General features: G+C 39.9%; 1 protein-coding gene across 17 annotated transcripts in view; it reads left to right on the forward strand.

Annotated features, from left to right (window-relative positions):
- The window catches only part of ZNF573 (zinc finger protein 573), a 65,619-nt gene that overhangs the window by 36,580 nt on the left and 6,983 nt on the right, over window positions 1-22,056 (forward strand). The window lies entirely within an intron of this gene.

The following is a 22,056-nucleotide window of genomic DNA, read 5'->3' on the forward strand; positions in this document are numbered from 1 at the left end:
AGATCGAGACCATCCTGGCTAACACGGTGAAACCCCGTCTCTACTAAAAATACAAAAAATTAGCCGGGCGAGGTGGCAGGTGCCTGTAGTCCCAGCTACAAGGGAGGCTGAGGCAGGAGAATGGCATGAACCCCGGGGGGCGGAGCCTGCAGTGAGCCGAGATCGCGCCACTGCACTCCAGCCTGGGTGAAAGAGCGAGACTCCGTCTCAAAAAAAAAAAAAAAAAAAAAAAAAAAAAAAATGTATTGTTAACCCTTTGCCCACATTACCCAAGTGATTTCACAATACTCTAAGAATATTATCAAATACACAGTCCACATCCAAATTTCTCCCAATTATCCCAATAATGTCCTTTTATAAATTTTAAAATCTAGGATCAACTGAAGGAACATCTGTCATACTTACTCACCAAATCTATTTAATATCTTTAAATTCAGAGCATCTTCCTTCATGAAATTGACATCTTTGCAAAGTCCAGTCCACTTGATTTCTTTTTAGAATGTCCTACAGTCTGCAATGTATTATCACTTCCTTATGATTAAATTCAAGCCAAACATATTTTGAAAAATTGCCCCCAGGTGATGTTCTATTCTTCCCATTGTATCACATGAGGAGACAATAATAGTTTGTTCCGCTGGCAATGCTAATATGATAATTTGGTGAAATAAGAATTTGTGCCTTAGGCAATGCTAATATGATATAACCTGTTTGAGATGCTGTCCATACTTGTATCTGTCCGGGCCAAGGAAAAACTTCTTTTTCACCTTCTGAAGTTTCACTGAAAATCACTGACAAAAGGCAGATTGAGGAGAAAAGGCATACAAATTGATCTAATCATACTTTTTCATGACACAGGAGGCTTTAGAAAGAAGATCCAGGCCGGGCGCGGTGGCTCATGCTTGTAATCCCAGCACTTTGGGAGGCCGAGGCGGGCGGATCACGAGGTCAGGAGATCGAGACCACGGTGAAACCCCGTCTCTACTAAAAATACAAAAAAATTAGCCGGGCGTGGTGGCGGGCGCCTGTAGTCCCAGTAGTCACAGCTACTCGGAGAGGCTGAGGCAGGAGAATGGCGTGAACCCGGAAGGCGGAGCTTGCAGTGAGCCAAGATTGTGCCACTGCACTCCAGCCTGGGCGACAGAGCGAGACCCCATCTCAAAAAAAAAAAAAAAAAAAAAGAAGATCCAAAGGTACAGGGGAAATTACCTATTTTTATGCTTAGGTTTAACAAAGTATGGACAGCTATGTAGAAACAGGATTGGACAAAAAGGGTGTGATGTAATGCTAATAGCCTGAGTAGGGAAACCCAGCGAGGCCTGTTTGTCTAGGTTCTTCTTGGCCTCAGAACACGTATTCCTTCCTTCTGGAATGGGGGACTGTCTCTGGAATGGGGGTCTTATGACCAACAGTCAAAGTAGGCCAGGGAATTTTTTATGGCCAGTTTTTACCCAAAAAGAGAGGGGAAAGTTAGAGTAATATTTTTAGGTTTTATGAGTAGCTCTGGGGACAAGGGGTTCTGGTTTCCATGACTTGCCTTGGGGAAGAGGGATTCTAGTCTTTATGGTTAGCCTAGGAGGAGAAAGGGACTGCGAGGCAGGAGGGCAAGAGAAGGTCTGAGAAAAAACTTTTGCTTCTGAGGTTGCTTTTGCGGACTTCATTTTGTGGTATTATTTTGTGAGTCCCAGGAAAACAATACAGATATCCTATTTCTCCTCCAACTTTTACACTCCCCCATCCCCGCCACAGATTTTAGCTTCCAACAGTAGATTTTGCTTATACCAGTTCTTTTTTTTTTCTTTTTGAGACAGAGCCTCACTTTGTCACCCAGGCTAGAGTGCAGGTTCAGTGGTGCTATCTTGGCTCACTGCCACCTCTGCCTCCCAGGCTCAGGCTGGGATTACAGGCGCTGTAGCTGGGATTACAGGCGCTGTAGCTAGGATTACAGGCTTGTGCCACCACCCCCAGCTAATTTTTGTAGTTTTAGTAGAGATGGGTTTTCACCATGTTGGCCAGGCTGGTCTTGAGCCCCTGACCTCAGGTCATCTAACTGCCTCAGCCTCCCAAAGTGCTGGGATTACAGGCGTGAGCCACTGCGCCCAGCCTGCTTGTACCCATCTTTAATGCAACATTTGCCTACTGATGATTTTGCATTAACCTCCTACATTTATTAGCTGGAAACTTTTTTTTTTTTTTTTTTGAGACAGAATCTCACTCTGTTGCCCAGGCTGGAGTGCAATGGCGCAATCTCAGCTCACTACAAACTCCACCTCCCAGGTTCAAGTGATTCTTCTGCCTCAGCCTCCTGAGTAGCTGGAATTACAGGCATGCACCACCACGCCTGGCTAATTTTTGTATTTTTAGTAGAGACGGGGTTTCACCATGTTGGTCAGGCTGGTCTCGAACTCCTTACCTTGTTATCCGCCCACCACGGCCTCCCAAAGTGCTGGGATTACAGGCTTGAGCCACCGCACCTGGCCCATTAGCTGGAATTCTTCTGTAAGAAGGAATACTCCCTTTTTCCTCTGTTTATTCAATTATTTATATCAATATGGACTCATAGATGTTTATTTTATTCCATGAGTTATAATACAATACTATCCTTAGTTATTTTTCTTCTGCTTTGGCCATTGGGAACTCTTTCAAGTTGGCATCTGTGCCTCTTCAACCTGCTCACCTTTAGTGAGCATTTCTTATTTTCTGGCACTACAAGTTGTTAATCTAGGATTATCTTATATTTTCTTTGCCATAGCCCTGGAACCAGCCACTTCTGTAAGGAGCACCAGTTCCTTTTACTGGGAACGCCATTTAGAAATCCAGATCTAGGCTTAGGTATGCTAATTGCTCCTGGACCCTCTTAGTGCTAGGCCCTCTTCACTCATTGAACTGGCAGGTATGTACGTATGTGTGGCAATGTGGCCAATCACTGGAGTATTTTCCTGTTCTTTTGAAGCTGCAACACCAGAACATGCTTTATACAAGTCTTAAAACTCCAAATCATGTGTGTGAACAATGTCAGTCTTTATAGTTTGCATTTCTTATCACTGAAGCTGAGAAAAGTAATTTTCTACATTTCATCTTGTCCAAATTTTACATATACTAAAGGAATTGCCACAGTGGCAGTAATATATAATCATTTATCCAGTTGCAGTGAAAATGAACAAAGACCAGTGAAGGTTGATATGCCATTATTAAATTAGGATAAAGAAACCAACAATGTAAGTTTTACACTCTAACTTAAACTATAATTTTTATTTTTATTTATTTATTTATTGAGACGGAGTCTTGCTGTGTTGCCCAGGCTGGAGTGCAGTGGCGCGGTCTTGGCTCACTGCAAGCTCTGCCTCCTGGGTTCACGCCATTCTCCTGCCTCAGCCTCCCAAGTAGCTGGGACTACAGGCGCCCACCACCACGCCCAGCTAATTTTTTTGTATTTTTAGTAGAAACGGGGTTTCACTGGGTTAGCTAGGATGGTCTCAATCTCCTGACCTCGTGATCCACCCGCCTCGGCCTCCCAAAGTGCTGGGATTACAGGCATGAGCCACTGCGCCTGGCCTAAACTATAATTTTTAAAAAGACATTTGAAAAATGATAGTTTTTAAAAACCCTTAAAACTAACTCTATGTTTATATTTTATTAAATGTTTATAAACTTTTGAGTTACAGTTAAACTTCAGGTCAATTAAAATAGAGTTCTTTTACTTGATGTAAAAGAAATTGTTCTCTGGTATTGCTATAAATTTCTAATGGTGCTATGTTCTTGTCAGAGATTAAGAACTTGTATAACATATAATTCTATAATATGTAATTGTATGCTTATATATTGTGTGACTCATTATTTTGTTTGTTTGTTTGTTTATTAGAGATGGGGGTCTCACTGGGTTGCTCAGCTGGTCTCTAACTCCTGAGCTTAAGCAGTCCTCCTGCCTTGGCTTCCCAAAGTGCTGAAAATACAGGTGTGAGCCTATAATTAGTTATTATTGATATATTAGATATATTGATAGATCAGCCTATAATTAGTTATTATTGATATATTAGAAAGCAACTGATTTTTGTCTGAAAATAGCAGCCTTCCTGATATATCTTCATTATTCTGGTACTTTGTATTATTTTGAGTTGGACTTACTTGTTATATGTTTATGATGTTTCAAAATTTTTTTTTATATTTAACAATATTTTTCATAAGTTATTTCCTAGGGTGTCTATATACTGTTGACTTCCAAGAATTACCAGACATTTCTGTTCATCTAGCAAAGCTAAGCTTATTAGATTTATTGCAAAAAAGGAAGAACAACCTCTTGAAAGAGTAACAGTAGTATCTTAAAATAAGAAACCGGGAAACTTACTTACCAGGTTTTAGAACCAGACTGGGTAATTTTTTTTTCCTTTTTTGTTTTTCTTTTGTTTAGACGGAGTCTTGCTCTGTCGCACAAGCTGGAGTGCAGTGGCCCGATCTCAGCTCACTGCAACCTCCGCCTCCCAGGTTCAAGCAATTCTCCTGCCACAGCCTCCGAGTAGCTGGGATTACAGGTGTGTGCCACCACACCTGCCTAATTTTTGTATTTTTAATAGAGACGGGGTTTCACCATGTTGGCCAGGCTGGTCTGGAACACCTGACCTCAGGTGATCCACCCGCCCCTGCCTCCCAAAGTGCTGGGATTACAGGTGTGAGCCACCGTGTCCAGCCTCTTTCTTTTTTTAAAAACGTGCTCCCCAGAAAAGTAGCGCCTGGGTAATTTATATATATATATTTTATTATACTTTAAGTTCTAGGGTACATGTGCACAACATGCAGGTTTGTTACATATGTATACATGTGCCATGTTGGTGTGCTACACCCATTAACTCGTCATTTACATTAGATATATCTCCTAATGCTATCCCTCCCCACTCCCCCCACCCCACAACAGGCCCCGGTGTGTGGTGTGTGATGTTCCCCTTCCTGTGTCCAAGTGTTCTCATTGTTCAATTCCCACCTATGAGTGAGAATATGCGGTGTTTGGTTTTTTTGTCCTTGCGATAGTTTGCTGAGAATGATGGTTTCCAGCTTCATCCATGTCCCTACAAAGGACATGAACTCCTCATTTTTTATGGCTGCATAGTATTCCATGGTGTATATGTGCCACATTTTCTTAATCCAGTCTATCATTGTTGGACATTTGGGTTGGTTCCAAGTCTTTGCTATTGTGAGTAGTGTCGCAGTAAACATACGTGTGCATATGTCTTTAGAGCAGCATGATTTATATTCCTTTGGGTATATACCCAGTAATGGGATGGCTGGGTCAAATGGTATTTCTAGTTCTAGATCCCTGAGGAATCGCCACACTGTCTTCCACAATGTTTGAACTAGTTTACAGTCCCACCAACAGTGTAAAAGTAATTTTTAAGGCTGGTTTTGCAAAACAGAGTGAACTAATTGGGATGGGGCTGAGTTTATGACATAATTTTAGTGTGGGCTGGGCACGGTGGCTTATGCCTGTAATCCCAGCACTTTGGGAGGCCGAGGCAGGCAGATCACGAGGTTAGGAGATCGAGACCATCATGGCTAACACGGTCAAACCCCATCTCTACAAAATACAAAAAATTAGCCGGGCGTGGTGGCGGGTGCCTGTAGTCCCAGCTACTCGGGAGGTTAAGGCAGGAGAATCGCTTGAACCCAGGAGGTGGAGGTTGCAGTGAGCCAAGATCACGCCACTGTACTCTAGCCTGGGTGACAAAGCGAGACTCTGTCTCAAAAGAAAAAAAAAAAATAATAATAATAATAATAAAACAATACTAACTTTAGTGTGGTAGGCAGTGAGAGGTGAGATACTTGGAGCCTTGATGAGTAAGCAGTTGGCCTTAAGAGGGGATTGTGTTGGTTTCAGTTCTTAGTAACCCCCATTTTTCCATTTTTGATCATCCTTCTGCTTGAGATGGAAGATAAACTTATGTGGGAACACTAGTTCAGATGTACAGTACTGTTTGATGTATCATTGTGTTTTTAAAAGTTTTCCCTCATGGTTATTCTAATCTCCATACATTTCATATTTTTGTATTCGTTTTGTTGGAAGATAATTTGTTGGTTCATTCGATGGAACATATATAGTAGCATTGCTATATATATGACTATATAGTAGCATTTTATTATTTTATCATAATACGAGATTATATATTGTATACATATATATATAAAATGATATAGTAGCATTTTATTATTCTGGAGATCACACCTTTGAACAAACGTATTTAGGGAAGAATTGCTATCACAGTTCATAGTCTCCTAAATCAGGAGCCAACAGAGGCCAAATTAAAACAAAAGAACAGATTCCTTACCGAATGCAAAGAGCCATTATAACTAGATAAGTGGGGGCATTCTGCAAGTTTCCTAATGGTATTGTGACTCTGTTTTTTGAGTCATTAATATTAGTAATATTAAAGATTCCACAGAGGCCTCTAGTGATATAACATTCTTCCCATAAGACAGCACATAAGCCTGCCCCCTTAGATCAGCATTGCATCTAAAGCAGCTCTCTTTTGAGTGACCATGCCTGCAATGTTACGCACCTCCGTTGAGGAGTTCTGTGCTTTAATCCCATGATCTTAATCTACTATTTCTGAAACTGTATGTACAATTCTTAATATTTTTCAGGCCTCATAAAGCATAACATGAAGAGGTTTGGGGGAAGAAGGAGATGGCAGAATTCCCCTTCAACAGTTAAAGTTCTTTAAGTGGCATCAGGCCCACTTTCTCTCCTTGAATTAAGTGATCTAAAGATCTCTTATTCTGAGAAAGGAAGTTGGTAGGCCAACATCAATCCTAGGTAAAATAAGGATCAGTTTACTGAGATATAACAACTCTGTTCCCACTTCGCAGATAGGAGCCAACAGCCTTTTCACAGTATCAGTCATTAGGAGACAGCCAAACATCTGTTTCCCCTGCAGGCTTCCCTGAAGGGTCAGTGGTGGGATAATATAGGTTAGTGTGTTAACCTGAGGGAAAGAGCACAGGGTTGAGCCCAAGTAGTGGGCTTTTCTTACAAGGTTTATAAAAGTGATTAATTTCCCCATGTTATTCTTTATTTCATGTATTAGGAAATTTGCCTTTTATTCTTACTGCATTGCCTCATTTAACTTTTTTTTTTTGCAAAGAACCATTTTGCAGTTGTTTTATATTTTTCTAAATACAGTAAATCATTTTTGCTCTGATTTTACCAATGCCTCTTCTGTTGCATCAATTTATTTTCTTTCTGATTTTGAAATTTGTGAGTCATAATTACTCATTTTCATTCTTTTTTGATCTCTTCAGTATTTAAGGCCATAGATTTTGCTTTGAGCACAGATTTTGCTGTTCTGTCTAGTTATATAATGCTTACACAGTTATAATTTTAGTTTATTTTGGCCCCTTGCTTCAGGTCAATTAAAATAGTTATTTTACTTCATGTAATAGAAATTTTTCTCTGATACTTCTATACATTTCCAATGGTACTATGTTCTTGTTAGAGATTGAAGTCTGTGTTCTTAATTCTTCACGCACTTGTTGAAATGTCAGCTCACCAAATTGTTGGCGCTCTATGTGGTCAGATTTCCATGAATGCTCTGAGGTCAATGTTTTAAGTATTCTTTGTCCACTTGAAATAAACTTTATTATCAGAGATAAGCATTGTAATTAGATTTCATCAGTGCTTATTTAGATTTATTCCATTGGGCCAGGCGCGGTGGCTCACGCCTGTAATCCCAGCACTTTGGGAGTCCGAGGCGGGTGGATCACGAGGTCAGGAGATCAAGACCATCCCGGCTAACACAGTGAAACCCTGTCTCCTCTAAAAATACAAAAATTATCCGGGCGTGGTGGCAGGGGCCTGTAGTCCCAGCTACTCGGGAGGCTGAGGCAGAGGAATGGCGTGAACCCAGGAGGCAGAGCTTGCAGTGAGCTGAGATGGAGCCACTGCACTCCAGCCTGGGAGACAGAGCAAGACTCCGTCTCAAAAAAAATAAATAAAATAGATTTATTCTATTGATTTGAGACTGTCATTCTTTACCTCTAATTAGTTAGTTTTTATTTTTAGAAATCTTTTAGTTCTTTTTCTTTGAAAATTGATTTGATAGTAGGTGTTATGTTGTGTGGCTGTTCCTAACTTTTAAATTCATTGTTATTTCATTGTTTAATATTATGGAGTGCCATTTGGTCTATTTTGTAATTTGTGCCCCTAATTCCAAATTTTTTGATATCAAGATTAAGATACCTTTTTTTTTTTTTTTTCGAGACAGAGTCTCGCTCTGTCGCCCAGCCTGGAATGCAATGGCGCAATCTCGGCTCACTGCAAGCTCCGCCTCCTGGGTTCATGCCATTCTCCTGCCTCAGCCTCCCGAGTAGCTGGGACTACAGGTGCCCGCCACCATGCCCGGCTAATTTTTTTTTTGTATTTTTAGTAGAGACAGGGTTTCACCATGTTAGCCAGGATGGTCTCGATCTCCTGACCTCGTGATCCGCCCGCCTCGGCCTCCCAAAGTGCTGGGATTACAGGCGTAAGCCACCGTGCCCAGCCAAGATACCTTTTTTTAACCTTTGCGTTCTGTACCCTTTCTCATCATTCTATTTTAGAGTCATTTTTTTTAATGAAATCTAGAAATGGATTTTTTTTCTGGAATGCAAGCAAAAGCCATTTAATAGAGACTTTCACATTTTTACATTTATTGTATGACAATTTTTGATTCTTTTTGTATTATGCTTTCTGGTTTCATCTTTTTTGTTGTTGTTGTTGTTGAGATGGAGTCTCACTTTATCACCCAGGCTGGAGTGCAGTGGCATGATCTCGGCTCACTGCAACCTCTACCCGCCGGGTTCAAGCGATTCTCCTGCCTCAGCCTCCGTAGTAGCTGGGATTATAGGCACCTGCCACTGCACCCGGCTAATTTTTGTATTTTTAGTAGAGACAGAGTTTTACCATATTGGCCAGGCTGGTCTTGAATTCCTGACCTCGTCCACCCACCTCGGCCTCCCAAAGTGCTGGGATTACAGGCGTGAGCCACCATGCCCGGCCATTCTTTTCAATTATTTGATATGCTAGCTTTAAATGGCACTCTTTTCCATGGAATACTATACAAATTGACCATACAACATTCATGAATGTTTGTCCCCAAATCAGCATTTTTACATGAATTACTTCTTTAGACATTCTCCCAACTTTTCTAGGAACATGACTTTTATCTTTTACTCCCTTTTATGTATCTGACATTGTGGTCACTGTATGTTCCCAGTTCTCCATTTCCCAGCTGTGGATAATGACCAAAGAGCCTGCCATGATGAGATCATGAGAAATATATTGTGAGAGTTCTTGTATATTTAAACTATTGGCTATTTTTGTAGTTGAAAGATACTTTGGATATCAAATTCTTAATTCATCTTACTTTTCTTGAGAAATTCATACCTATTGCTCCTTTACTTTCTGAGTTTAAATAACGCTAAGTGTAACTCTAATGCCCACTGGGTATTTCCTCCCTTCAAAGTGACTTGATCTGTTTGCCTGGCAACTATAAAAATTTTTTTGTTTTTTGAAGTCATAGAACTCTAATAGTATGTGCTTTAAATGGACCATTCTAGTTAGTTTTCCTTGGTATACATAGTGGCTTTTTAATATATAATTCATGTGCCGATAATGTCCAGAAACTTTTCTGGAGTAATGTCTTAAAATGTTAATAATCTCCAGTTCTTTTTGTTTTTATTTTGAATACCATATATTTCCATTTAAAAATATACTTCTTCTGCCTGTCTTTTATAGCTACTGTTTTCTCTTTAAAAAAAATTACTGTGATAAATAAGATCTAGTATTTGATAGCACGACAAAGTGACTATAGTCAATGATAATTTAATTATATATTTTAAAATAACTAAAAGAATATAATTGGATTTTTTGTAGCACAAAGGATAAATACTTGAGGTGATGGATGTTCCATTTACCCTGAAGTGATTATTACACATTGTATGCCTGTATCAAAATATCTCATATACCCCATAAATATATACACCTACATTGTACCCACAAAAATTAAAATAATCATAAAATTTTACTGTGAAATATAACAATTTTGCACGAATAGATGTACACTAATATATAACTAAAATATATACTACAGGTGTGTGCCACACCCCCTGCCCCAACCCCAGCTGATTTTTTAAAAAATTTTTTGTAGAGACAGGGTCTTGCATTTTGGCACAAGCTGATCTTGAACTCCTGGGCTCAAGCAATCCTCCCGCTTCAGTGTCCCAAAGTGTTAGGATTACAGACATGAGTTACCACACCCAGCCTGAAATAATTTTAGATTTAGACAAAAGTTACAAAAATTATACAGTTCAAATGCCATGGCTCATACTTGTAATCCCAGCATTTTGGAATGCTGAGACAGGAGAATTGCTTGAGCCCAGGGGTTTGAGACCAGCTTGGGCAACATAGTGGGACCCTATCTCTACAAAAAGTACAAAAATTAGCCAGGCATGGTGGCATGTGCCTGTTGTCCCAGCTACTCAGGAGGCTGAGATGGGAGGATGGCTTGAGCCCTGAAGGTTGAGGCTGCAGTGAGCCATGATCATGCCGCTATACTCCAGCCTAGGGAACAGAGCAAAATCCCCATCTCTGAAAAAAATTAGCCAGGCGTGTTGGCGGGCGCCTGTAGTCCCAGCTACTCGGGAGGCTGAGGCAGGAGAATGGCGTGAACCCGGGAGGCGGAGCTTGCAGTGAGCCGAGATGCGCCACTGCACTCCAGCCTGGGGGACAGAGCAAGACTCCGTCTCAAAAAAAAAAAAAAAAAAAGAGAAAAGAAACCTCATACACATTGCCAGTCATTCCGTGTCTTCTCACTCTCAGCCTCTGGCAACCATTAATCTCCTTTGATATCTATAGATTTGCTTATTCTGCATATAAAAAAGGAATCAAGCAACATGTGGCCTTTTGCGAATGACTTTCTTTCACTTAGCATAATGTTTTTGAGTTTCATCAGTATAATAGGAGGCATCAATACTCATTCTTTTTTTATGGCTGAATAATATTCTGTTCCATCCTATTATTTCTTTTGTTGCTGTGCTTTTGATATTACTATCTAGGAAACTTTTGTAATCCAAGGTCATGATGATTTACTTCTATGTTATCCTCTAAGTTGGTAGTTTTAGCTCTTACATTTAGGTCTTTGATCCACGTTGAGTTAATTTTCATATGTGATATAAAGGGTAAATGCCCAGCTTCATTCTTTTGCATGTGAATATCCAGTTGTGCTAGCACTATTGCTAAAGAGACTCCTTTGAATTTTGTTGGCACCCTTTTTGATAATGAATTAATCATAAATTTGAGATATATGTAAGTGTATGTATATATATATACACACACAGTCTTTCTGTTTATATACTGTACTATATACTATATACAGTGTCTATGCTGTACTATATACTATATACAGTGTCTATGCTGTACTATATACTATATACAGTGTCTATGCTGTACTATATACTATATACAGTGTCTATGCTGTACTATATACTATATACAGTGTCTATGCTGTACTATATACTATATACAGTGTCTATGCTGTACTATATACTATATACAGTGTCTATGCTGTACTATATACTATATACAGTGTCTATGCTGTACTATATACTATATACAGTGTCTATGCTGTACTATATACTATATACAGTGTCTATGCTGTACTATATACTATATACAGTGTCTATGCTGTACTAAATACTATATACAGTGTCTATGCTGTACTATATACTATATACAGTGTCTATGCTGTACTATATACTATATACAGTGTCTATACTGTACTATATACTATATACAGTGTCTATACTGTACTATATACTATATACAGTGTATATACTGTCTATACTACTATAAACAGTATATATACTGTACTATACTACTATAGACAGTATACTATCTATATACTGTACTATACTACTATAGACAGTATATATACTATCTATATACAGTACTATATACTGCTTGATTTACTGTAGCATTATAAAAAGTTTTGAAGTCACAAAGTATGAGTACTGATACTTGAATTCTTGTCTTTCAAGATTGTTTTGGCTATTCTGAGTCTTCTATATTCACATATGAATTTTAGTTCAGCTTGTCATTTTCCACAAGAAAAAGGCAGTTGACTTTTTTTTTTTTTTTGAGACTGGGTCTTGCTCTGTCATCTGGGGTTGGAGTACGGTAGTGTGATCTCGGCTCACTGCTGTAATTCACCTGCCTCAGAGTCCCAAAGTGCTGGGATTACAAGCATGAGCCTCCGCATCTGGCTAAGGTATGTTTTTTAAAACTTTATATAAATAATCTTTCACATGGAGGAGGTTTGCATTTTTATACAATTGCTAAAATTGTTCTTAGGAAGCATTCCTTCTGCATGTATTAACATAATTCATACGATTTTTTTCCTCCATTATTCCGCACTGTGTTGAATTCTATTACTTGACTAACCTTGCATGCTGGACTCCAATTTGGTCATCATGTGTTGATATTTTATCTCTTATCAATTATATCTGAACTTTTAATGTTTTCTTTAGGTTTCATGAGTGGGATTGGATTGCAATTTTTTTTTTCATTTTCCTTCCTAACGTTGGATGGCTGGGCGCAGTGGCTCATGCCTGTAATCCCAGCACTTTGGGAGGCCGAGGCAGGTGGATCACTTGTGGTCAGGAGTTTGTGACCCAGCCTGGCTAACGTGGTGAAACCCTGTCTCTACTAAAAGTACAAAAATTAGTGAGGCATGGTGGTGCAGGCCTGTAGCCTCAGCTACTCGGGAGATTGAGGCAGGAGAATTGCTTGAACCCAGGAGGCGGAGGTTGCAGTGAGCCGAGATCATGCCACTGCACCCCAGCCTGGGCAACAAAGGGAGACTCCATCTCAAAAAAATAAAATAAAATAAAAAATAATGTTGGATGTAAGTGTTTCATTAACTTCATACATGTGTTGAGGGAATGTACCCTTTTACCCCCTCTTAGAATGTCTGAAGAAACACTCCAGAAAAAAACATTTGAACCTTCAGTTTCCATTGTGCTTTTTAAAAACTTATGCAAATTACATAATGCTTATAGAATTGTCCAAGTTTTCTATGTGCTGATTTTGCAGTGGCTACTTTTTAGAGTTTTATGCATTTCAAGCAAGTTAGTAACATGTTTTTATCCTAATGCCATCTTATTGTGTTTGTGCAGTGTGGAGAGCTATAGCTCAGGTACCTGGTAGCACTCCTAGGTTGGATGTTGTAGCATTTACTTTTTTCTTCATCGGTGTTGAGAGAACTGCATCAGTAACATTAGTTTGATATAAAGTACTTGCCATTGTGGCTCTTCTGTGCTATTCGTGAACTCTATTTTTTAAAATTACTGGACTTTTATCGTATTTTTGTTTATTTTGTTGCATTTTCCAGCTTCTTGTGATGAATATATAGGTCACCAATTTTCAAGTTTTCTCCTTTTCTCGTATGTATTTACATCTGCTTTATAAATTGTTTTTTCTACTTCTTTCATGCTATCAAATATAAATGGATACAAACATACTGTTATTTGGTTCAAAATAATTTTATATGGGAATTTAGGTAATATCTCCTTAAATTCTGGGTTGCTTTTTCCTTCCTTTCCCCAGCTTTTTATTTTAAAAATCATCAAGCCAAGTGAATATTTTAAAAATATATATTTGTGTATCTACGTATGTGTGTGTATGTGTATAATGTATAATATATAATATATATACAGTTAATTACCCTTCACATAGATTCATCTTTGGTTATTAACATTTTGCCTTACTTTTTCTCTGTATATATGCACCTTTCTTCTTGACTCACTTGATGGTAAGTAGCAGTTGTCATTAAATTTCACCTCTTAACTATGTGCATCTCCTAAGAATAAAGACATTCTCCTTCAAAGTCACAATATTATTATAATAGTAATGTAGTCTTATCTACTATAGAGTCTATACTTACATTTGTTATGCTGTTTCTAAAAATGTCATTTATAAAATGTTTCCAGGATTCATTGTGTATTCATACATTGCATTTAGGTCTTAGGCTTTTTTTTTTTTTTTGAGACCGAGTCTCGCTGTGTCGCCCAGGCTGGAATGCAGTGGTGTGATCTCGGCTCACTGCAACCTCCGCCTCCTGGGTTCAAGCGATTCTCCTGCCTCAGCCTCCGAGTTAGCTGGGACTACAGGCACCCGCCACCACGCCTGGCTAATTTTTGTATTTTTAGTAGAAAAGGGGTTTTACCATATTGGCCAGGCTGGTCTCGAACTCCTGACCTTGTGATCCGCCCGCCTTGGCCTCCCAAAGTGCTGGGATTAAGGCATGAGCCACCATGCCCAGCCAGGTCTTAGGCTTTTTATATTGGTGTTACTGTACTACATTTTCCCCTTTGAGTTTGGCTTTTTTGAAGTGTCTACTCCAGTTTTCTTGTGGAATGTCAGATTTATAGGTTTGATGGTTTCCCCTCATGATTAGAGTAAGATTAAAATTTTTTTGCCAAGAATATTGCAGAAGTAGTGTGTAATGATCGTTTTTGTTTGTTTTCTTTTCTCCACCAACCAAGCAAAGACCACTGGTAATTATCTTTTTTTTTAAATAACTTTTTAATTTTAGAATAATTTTAGATTTACAAAATTTACAGATTTACAAAGATAATACAGAGATTTCCTGTATACATCTCTCCCACTTTCCACCATTGTTAACATCTTACATAAAGTATCTTTGTCAAAACTAGGAAACTGACATGAGACTCTCTATTGCGATTTCACCAGTTTTTCCATATAGCTCATATTTCTGTTCCAAGATGCATCCAGTTAGGGGTATCACATTGTATGTATTTGTCTTATCTTCCAGTCTCTTCTGTTCTGTGACAGTTTTTTCTGCTTTTCTTTGTTTTTCATGACTTTGACTGTCTTGACAGACCATGCCAGTAGTGTTCTCCCAATCCAAGTCTGTTTTTGTAATTAGGCTGGAAGTAGTAGTTTTTAGAAAGACTGTAACAGCCAGGTGTGGTGGCTCATGCCTGTAATCCCAGCACTTTGGGAGGCCGAGGCGGGTGGATCACAAGGTCAGGAGATCGAGACCATCCTGGATAACGTGGTGAAACCCTGTCTCTACTAAAAATACAAAAAAATAGCCGGGTGTGGTGTCAGGCGCCTGTAGTCCCAGCTACTCGGGAGGCTGAGGCAGGAGAATGGCGTGAATCTGGAAGGCAGAGTTTGCAGTGAGCCGACCAGCTTGGGCAACAGAGCGAGACTCTGTCTCAAAAAAAAAAAAGAAAGACTGTAACAGAGGTGAAGTATGCTTTTCATCACATTACATCAGGGGTACATGACATCCATATGACATCACTGGTGATATTAACCTTTATCATTTGGCTAAAGTAGTGTCTGCCAGGTTTCTTCAGTCCAAGTGTACTATTTTTCCTTTTCCATTCTCTATTCTTTAGAAACAACGTGTTAAGTCTAGCCCACCCTGGGAGCAGGTACATAGGAGTGGAAATTAAGCTTTACATTCCATAGAGTTTAATATCTAATATCTAGAATTCTTCTGTAAGACATATTTGTTTCTTCTCATTTATATCAGTGTAGACTCATGTATATTTGTTTTATACTTCAAGGTAGAATCAAATATTACATTATTTCTTTTGCCACCCATACCGTTTCAACTTCAGACATCAATAGCTCTTTTAGGTTGGTTCCTATGTTCATTTAATACCCTGATCCTTCTGTTTTTTGAGGAGTTCTTTCCTGGTAATACCTTCAGGTTCATTTTGTATTCTCCCTCCCGTGATCCTGGAATCAGCTGTTTCTCCCAGGAGTGTGGTTCCTTTTAGTGGAGAATGGGATTTAAAAACCAAGGTCAGCTGGGCACGGTGGCTCACGCCTGTAATCCCAGCACTTTGGGAGGCCAAGGTGGGCGGATCACAGGGTCAGGAGTTTTTAAGACCAGCCTGGCCAATATGGTGAAACCCCGTCTCTACTAAAAATACAAAAATTAGCTGGGCATGGAGGCGCGGGTCTTCCGTAATGCCAGATACTTGGGAGGCTGAGGCAGGATAATCGCTTGAACTCGGGAGGCAGAGGTTGCAGTGAGCCGAAATCACACCACTGCACTCCAGCCTGGGTGACAGAGCAAGACTCCATCCCCCCCAAAAAAAAACAAGGTCTGGGTAATGGATATATGCACATTCGCCGATGTATGCTTACATTAATAATTGTCTTTCTGTCTATCCATAGAGTTTAATATCTCTGTCTTTCTGTCTTTCTGTCTATCCATTTGTATGCATCTGAAGCTAAACATGAGTTCATACTAATGTCTCTGACTCTCATCCAGTACTACAAAATGTATTCTAATCTTCCTGTCTTGTTTATCTGTAACTTTTTACCCTGACAGCAAGAAAACTGGCTCTCCCCATCCACCATTTATTTATGTACCTGTTCAACTCCAGTGTACGTGTAACACATTTCTGAGTTGTTAACCTGTACCCCCATGAGCATCAAGTTTACTCACTTGAGTAGTGTTTGTATATACTTCCTTTAGTGTCTGGCCTTATAATTTTCAGTCAAAATATCATTTTCCAAAGTTTGTTATTTTATCATATCACAGTGCACTGTTTGTTCAGTATATAAATTACCTATAAGCAGTATATAATTACCAAATATATGTTGTCTAGTTATCTTTGCAGTATTGATTTCTAGCATAACTTTTTTTTGTGGTCAGACTACATACTCTATATGATCTTGATCCTTTGAAATACATTGAAACTTGCTTTATAGCCCAGTATATGGTCAGTTTTTAGGAACAATCTGTGACTGGAAGATAACTGAGCTCTGCAGTATTTGAATTGTATCTATGAAGTTCTGGATCTTTATTGATTATATGTTCCACTCAGACTTTGGATTGTCTTTGCTTAATCAGACTTTGGATAATTTCTTTCTCTATTTCATACCATGTTAATAGAGAAATACAGAATTATTTATAACCCTTATAAATAAATTATTTATAACATTAAGAAATCCTCTATGTACATTGTAGTTCATTAGAAAATAGAGATGGTTAAAACTGCTTTCAAAACATTAAAATCTTGCAGAGTGTGGTGGCTCATGCCTGTAATCCCAGCACTTTGGGAGGCTGAGGTGGGCAGATCATTTGAGTTCAGGAGTTTGAGATAAGCCTGTCCAACATGGTGAAACCCTGTCTCTACTAAAAATACAAAAATTAGCTGGGCGTAGTGGCAAGCACTTATAATCCCAGCTACTCCAGAGGCTGAGGCAGTAGAATCCCTTGAACCCAGGAGGCAGAGGTTGCAGAGCTGAGATCGTGTCATTGCACTCCAGCCTGGGCAACAGAGCCAGACTCCATCCTACCACCCCCACCCCCCAAAAAAATTAAAGTCGTGGCTGGATGCAGTGGCTCATGTCTGTAATCCTAACACTTTGGGAGGCTGAGGCAGACAGAGGCGAACACTTGGCGCCAGGAGTTCGAGACCAGCCTGGCCAACATGGTGAAACCTCATCTCTACCAAAAATACAAAAAAATTAGCCAGGCATGGTAATGGGCGCCTGTGGCCCCAGCTACTCGGGAAGCTGAGGCACAAGAATCGCTTGAACCTGAGAGGCAAAGGTTGCAGGTGAGCCAAGATCATGCCACTGCACTCCAGCCTGAGTGACAGAGCATTTTTTTTCTTTAAGTATTTCCTGGCCGGGCACGGTGGCTCACACCTGTAATCCCAGCACTTTGGGAGGCCAAGGCGGGCACATCACGAGGTCAGGAGATCAAGACCATCCTGGGTAACATGGTGAACCCCGTCTCTACTAAAAATACAAAAAATTAGCCAGGCGTGGTGGCAGGTGCCTATAGTCCCAGCTACTCGGGAGGCTGAGGCAGGAGAATGGCATGAACCTGGGAGGCGGAGCTTGGAGTGAGCCGAGATCGCGCCACTGCACTCCAGCCTAGGAGACAGAGCGAGACACCATCTCAAAAAAAAAAAAAAAAAGTGTTTTCTTTTTTTTTTTTTTTTTTTTTTTTTTTTCTTTTTTTTTTTTTGAGATAGGGTCTTGCTCTGTTGCCTGGGCTGGAGTGCAGTGGCGTGAACACAGCTCACTGCAGCTTTGGTCGCCTGGGCTCTAGCAATTCTCCCACCTTGCCCTCCCGAATATCTGGGACCACAAGTGCATGCCACCATGCCCAGCCAAGTTTTTAATTTTTTTTTTTTTTTTTTGTAAAGAAGAAGTCTTATTGTGTTGCCCAGGCTGGTCTTGAACTCCTGGGCTTGAGTGATCCTCCTGCCTCGGCTTCCCAAAGTGCTGGGATTATAGGCGTGAGCCACGACTCCAGTCTCTGACTCTGTTTTTGATGTTTAACTGCTGATGACTCCTCTTTTTTTTCCCCTTCTGTCTACTTCTGGGCCAGCTGATAAAAAACCTAGGTGCTCCCTCCTTTGCAATCAAACCATGTGAACCCCATGCCATGAGCAGGAACACCCAGCCCAGCACCACGCCCTAACCACCATGCAAACTCCAAGCCAGCCTCCTTTTCTTAATCTCTCAAGTTGTTTTATGACCTGCTTGGGAGCTGCTCTGCTCTCTAGAAAGCCTCATGATGAGAGTTATAAACCTTTTCATACCTTTTTGGTATATCTGTGTGACATCACTAGTCTTTTTTTTTTCCTTTCTTCTAAAAAAAAAATGGGATACATGGATACATGTGCAGAACATGCAGGTTTGTTACATAGGTATACGTGTGCCATGGTGGTTTGCTGCATCTTTTGACCTGTCCTCCAAGTTCCCTCCCCTCACCTCCCAGCCCCCAACAGGCCCTGGTGTATGTTATTCCCCTCTCTGTGTCCGTGTGTTCTCATTGTTCAACTCCCACTTATAAGTGAGAACATGCAGTATTTGGTTTTCTGTTCCTGTGTTAGTTTGCTGAGAATGATGGCCTCCAGCTTCATGCATGTCCCTGCAAAGGACATGATCTCATTTCTTTTTATGGCTGCATAGTATTCCATGGTGTATATGTACCACATTTTCTTTATCCAGTCTATCATCGATGGGCATTTGGGTTGGCTCCAAGTCTTTGCTATTGTAAATAGTGCTGCAGTAAACATACATGCACATGTGTCTTTCTAGTAGAATGATAGTAGTATATTTTTTTGGGTATATACCCAGTAATGGGATTGCTGGGTCAAATGTATTTCTGGTTCTAGATCCTTGAGGAATTGCCATACTGTCTTCCACAGTGGTTGAACTAATTTACATTCCCATCAGCAGTATAAAAGTATTCCTATTTCTCCACAGCCTCACCAGCGTCTATTGTTTCCTGACTTTTTAATAATCACCATTCTAACTGGTGTGAGATGGTATTTCATTGTGGTTTTGGTTTGCATTTCTCTGATGACCTCCGATGATGTTGTTGAGCTTTTCTTCATATGTTTGTTGGCCTCATAAATGTCTTCTTCTTTTTTTTTTTTTTTTTTTTTTGAGATGGATTCTCACTCTGTCACCCAGGAGGCAGAGGTTGCAGTGGCTTGATCTCGGCTCACTGCAACCTCTGCCTCCTGGGTTCAAGTGATTCTCCTGCCTCAGCCTCCCGAGTAGCTGGGATTACAGGCACCTGCCACCATCCCTGGCTAATTTTTTTTGTATTTTTAGTAGAGACGGGGTTTCACCATGTTGGCCAGGCTGGTCTTGAACTCCTGACCTCATGATCCACCCACCTTGGCCTCCTAAAGTGCTGGGATTACAGGCATGAGCCACCGCACCCAGCCAAATGTCTTCTTTTGAGAAGTGTCTGTTCATACCCCTTGCCCACTTTTTGATGTGTTGTTTGGTTTTTACTTGTAAATTTGTTTAAGTTCCTTGTAAATTCTGGATGTTAGACCTTTGTCAGATGGGTAGGTTTCTCCCATTCTGTAGGTTGCCTGTTCACTCTGATGATAGTTTCTTTTCCTGTGCAGAAGGTCTTTGGTTTAATTAGATCCCATTTGTCAATTTTGGCTTTTGTTGAAATGGCTTTTGTCATTTTTGTCATGAAGTCTTTGCCCATGCCTATGTCCTGAATGGCATTGCCTAGGTTTTCTTCTAGGGTTTTTATGGTTTGGGGTTTTACAGTGAAGTCTTTAATCCATCTTGAGTTGATTGTTGCATAAGGTGTAAGGAAGGGGTCTAGTTTTAGTTTTCTGCATAAGGCTACCCAGTTTTCCCAGCACCATTTACTGAGTAGGAGATCCATTCCCCATTGCTTGTTTGTGGCAGGTTTGTTGAAGATCAGATGGTTGTAGATGTGTGGTGTTATTTCTGGGGTCTCTTTTCTGCTCCATTGGTCTATATGTCTGTTTTGGTACCAGTACCATGCTGTTTTGGTCACTGTAGCCTTGTAGTATAGTTTGAAGTCAGGTAGCATGATGCCTCCATCTTTGTTCTTTTTGCTTAGGATTGTCTTGGCTGTACGGGATCTTCTTTGATTCCATATAAAATTTAAAACAGTTTTTTTCTAATTCTGTGAAGAATGTCAATGGTAATTTGATGAGAATAGCATTGAATCTATAATTTACTTTGGGTAGTATGGCCATTTTCATGATATTGATTCTTCCTATCCATGAGGATGGAATCTTTTTCCATTTATTTGTGTCCTCTCTTATTTCCTTGAGCAGTGGTTTATAGTTCTCCTTGAAGAGGTCCTTCACATCCCTTGTTAGCTGTATTCCTACGTATTTCATTCTCTTTGTAGTGATTGTGAATGGGAGTTCATTCATGATTTGGCTCTCTGCTTGTCTATTGTTGGTGTAAAGGAATGCTTGTGATTTTTTCACATTGATTTTGTACCCTGAGACTTGGCTGAAGTTGCTTATCAGTTTAAGGAGTTTTTGGCCTGAGATGATGGGGTTTTCTAAATATAAAATCATGTCATCTGCAAACAGAGACAACTTGACTTCCTCTCTTCCTATTTGAATACTTTTATTTCTTTCTCTTGCTTGATTGCCCTGGCCAGAACTTCCAATACCGTGTTGAATAGGAGTGGTGAGAGAGGGCATCCTTGTCTTGTACTGGTTTTCAAAGGGAATGCTTCCAGCTTTTGCCCATTCAATATGATATTGGCTGTGGGTTTGTCATAAATAGCTCTTATTATTTTGAGATATATTCCATCAATACCTAGTTTTTTGAGAGTTTTTAACATGAAGGGATGTTGAATTTTATCAAAGGCCTTTTCTGTTTCTATTGAGATAATCATGTGGTTTTTGTCTTTGGTTCAGTTTATGTAATAGATTACATTTATCGATTTGCATATGTTGAACCAGCCTCGCATCCCAGGGATGAAGCCAACTTGATCATGGTGGATAAGCAACACAATGAGACCCTGTCTCTACACATAATTTTAAAATTAGCCAGGTGTGGTGTTGTGCATCTGTAGTCCCAGTTACTTGAGAGGCTGAGGTGGGAAAATTGCTTGAGCCGGAAGAGTACAAGGCTGCAGTGAACTATGATTGGGCTATTGTACTTCAGCCTGAGTGACAGAGCAAGACTCTGTCTTGATGGTTGATTGATAGCTAGATGGATGGATAGATAGATAGACAGACAGACAGATATAGAGAGACAGACAGAGTTAGCAGGTACTGCCTTTCTAAAGAAAGAACATTTACCCTGAAACATAAAGGATGAGAAGGATTCAGCCTACAAAATGTCTAAGTCCAAGGACTCTTGAGCAGTTAAACAGTCTGTGGAAAGCATTAAGTGTTGGGGGAAGTTGTACAGTTGGCCCTTTGTATCTATGGGTTCTGCACTCATGGATTCAACCATCTTCAGATCAAACATATATTTTTAAATTGTGAGTGTACTGACCACATACAGACTTTTTTCTTGTCATTATTTTCAAAGCAACTGTAGAACAGCTATTCACCTAGCATTTACATTGTATTGGGTATCGTAAGTAATCCAGAGATGATTTAAAGTATACAGGAAGATGTGTATAGGTTATGTGCAAATACTATGCCATTTTATATCAGGGACTTAAGGCGTCGGTATCTGGGTTGGGTTTTGGTATCTGCAGGAAGTCCTGG

The sequence above is a fragment of the Symphalangus syndactylus genome, chromosome 17, assembly GCF_028878055.3.
Source record: "Symphalangus syndactylus isolate Jambi chromosome 17, NHGRI_mSymSyn1-v2.1_pri, whole genome shotgun sequence".
NCBI classification, from domain to species: Eukaryota; Metazoa; Chordata; class Mammalia; order Primates; family Hylobatidae; genus Symphalangus; species Symphalangus syndactylus.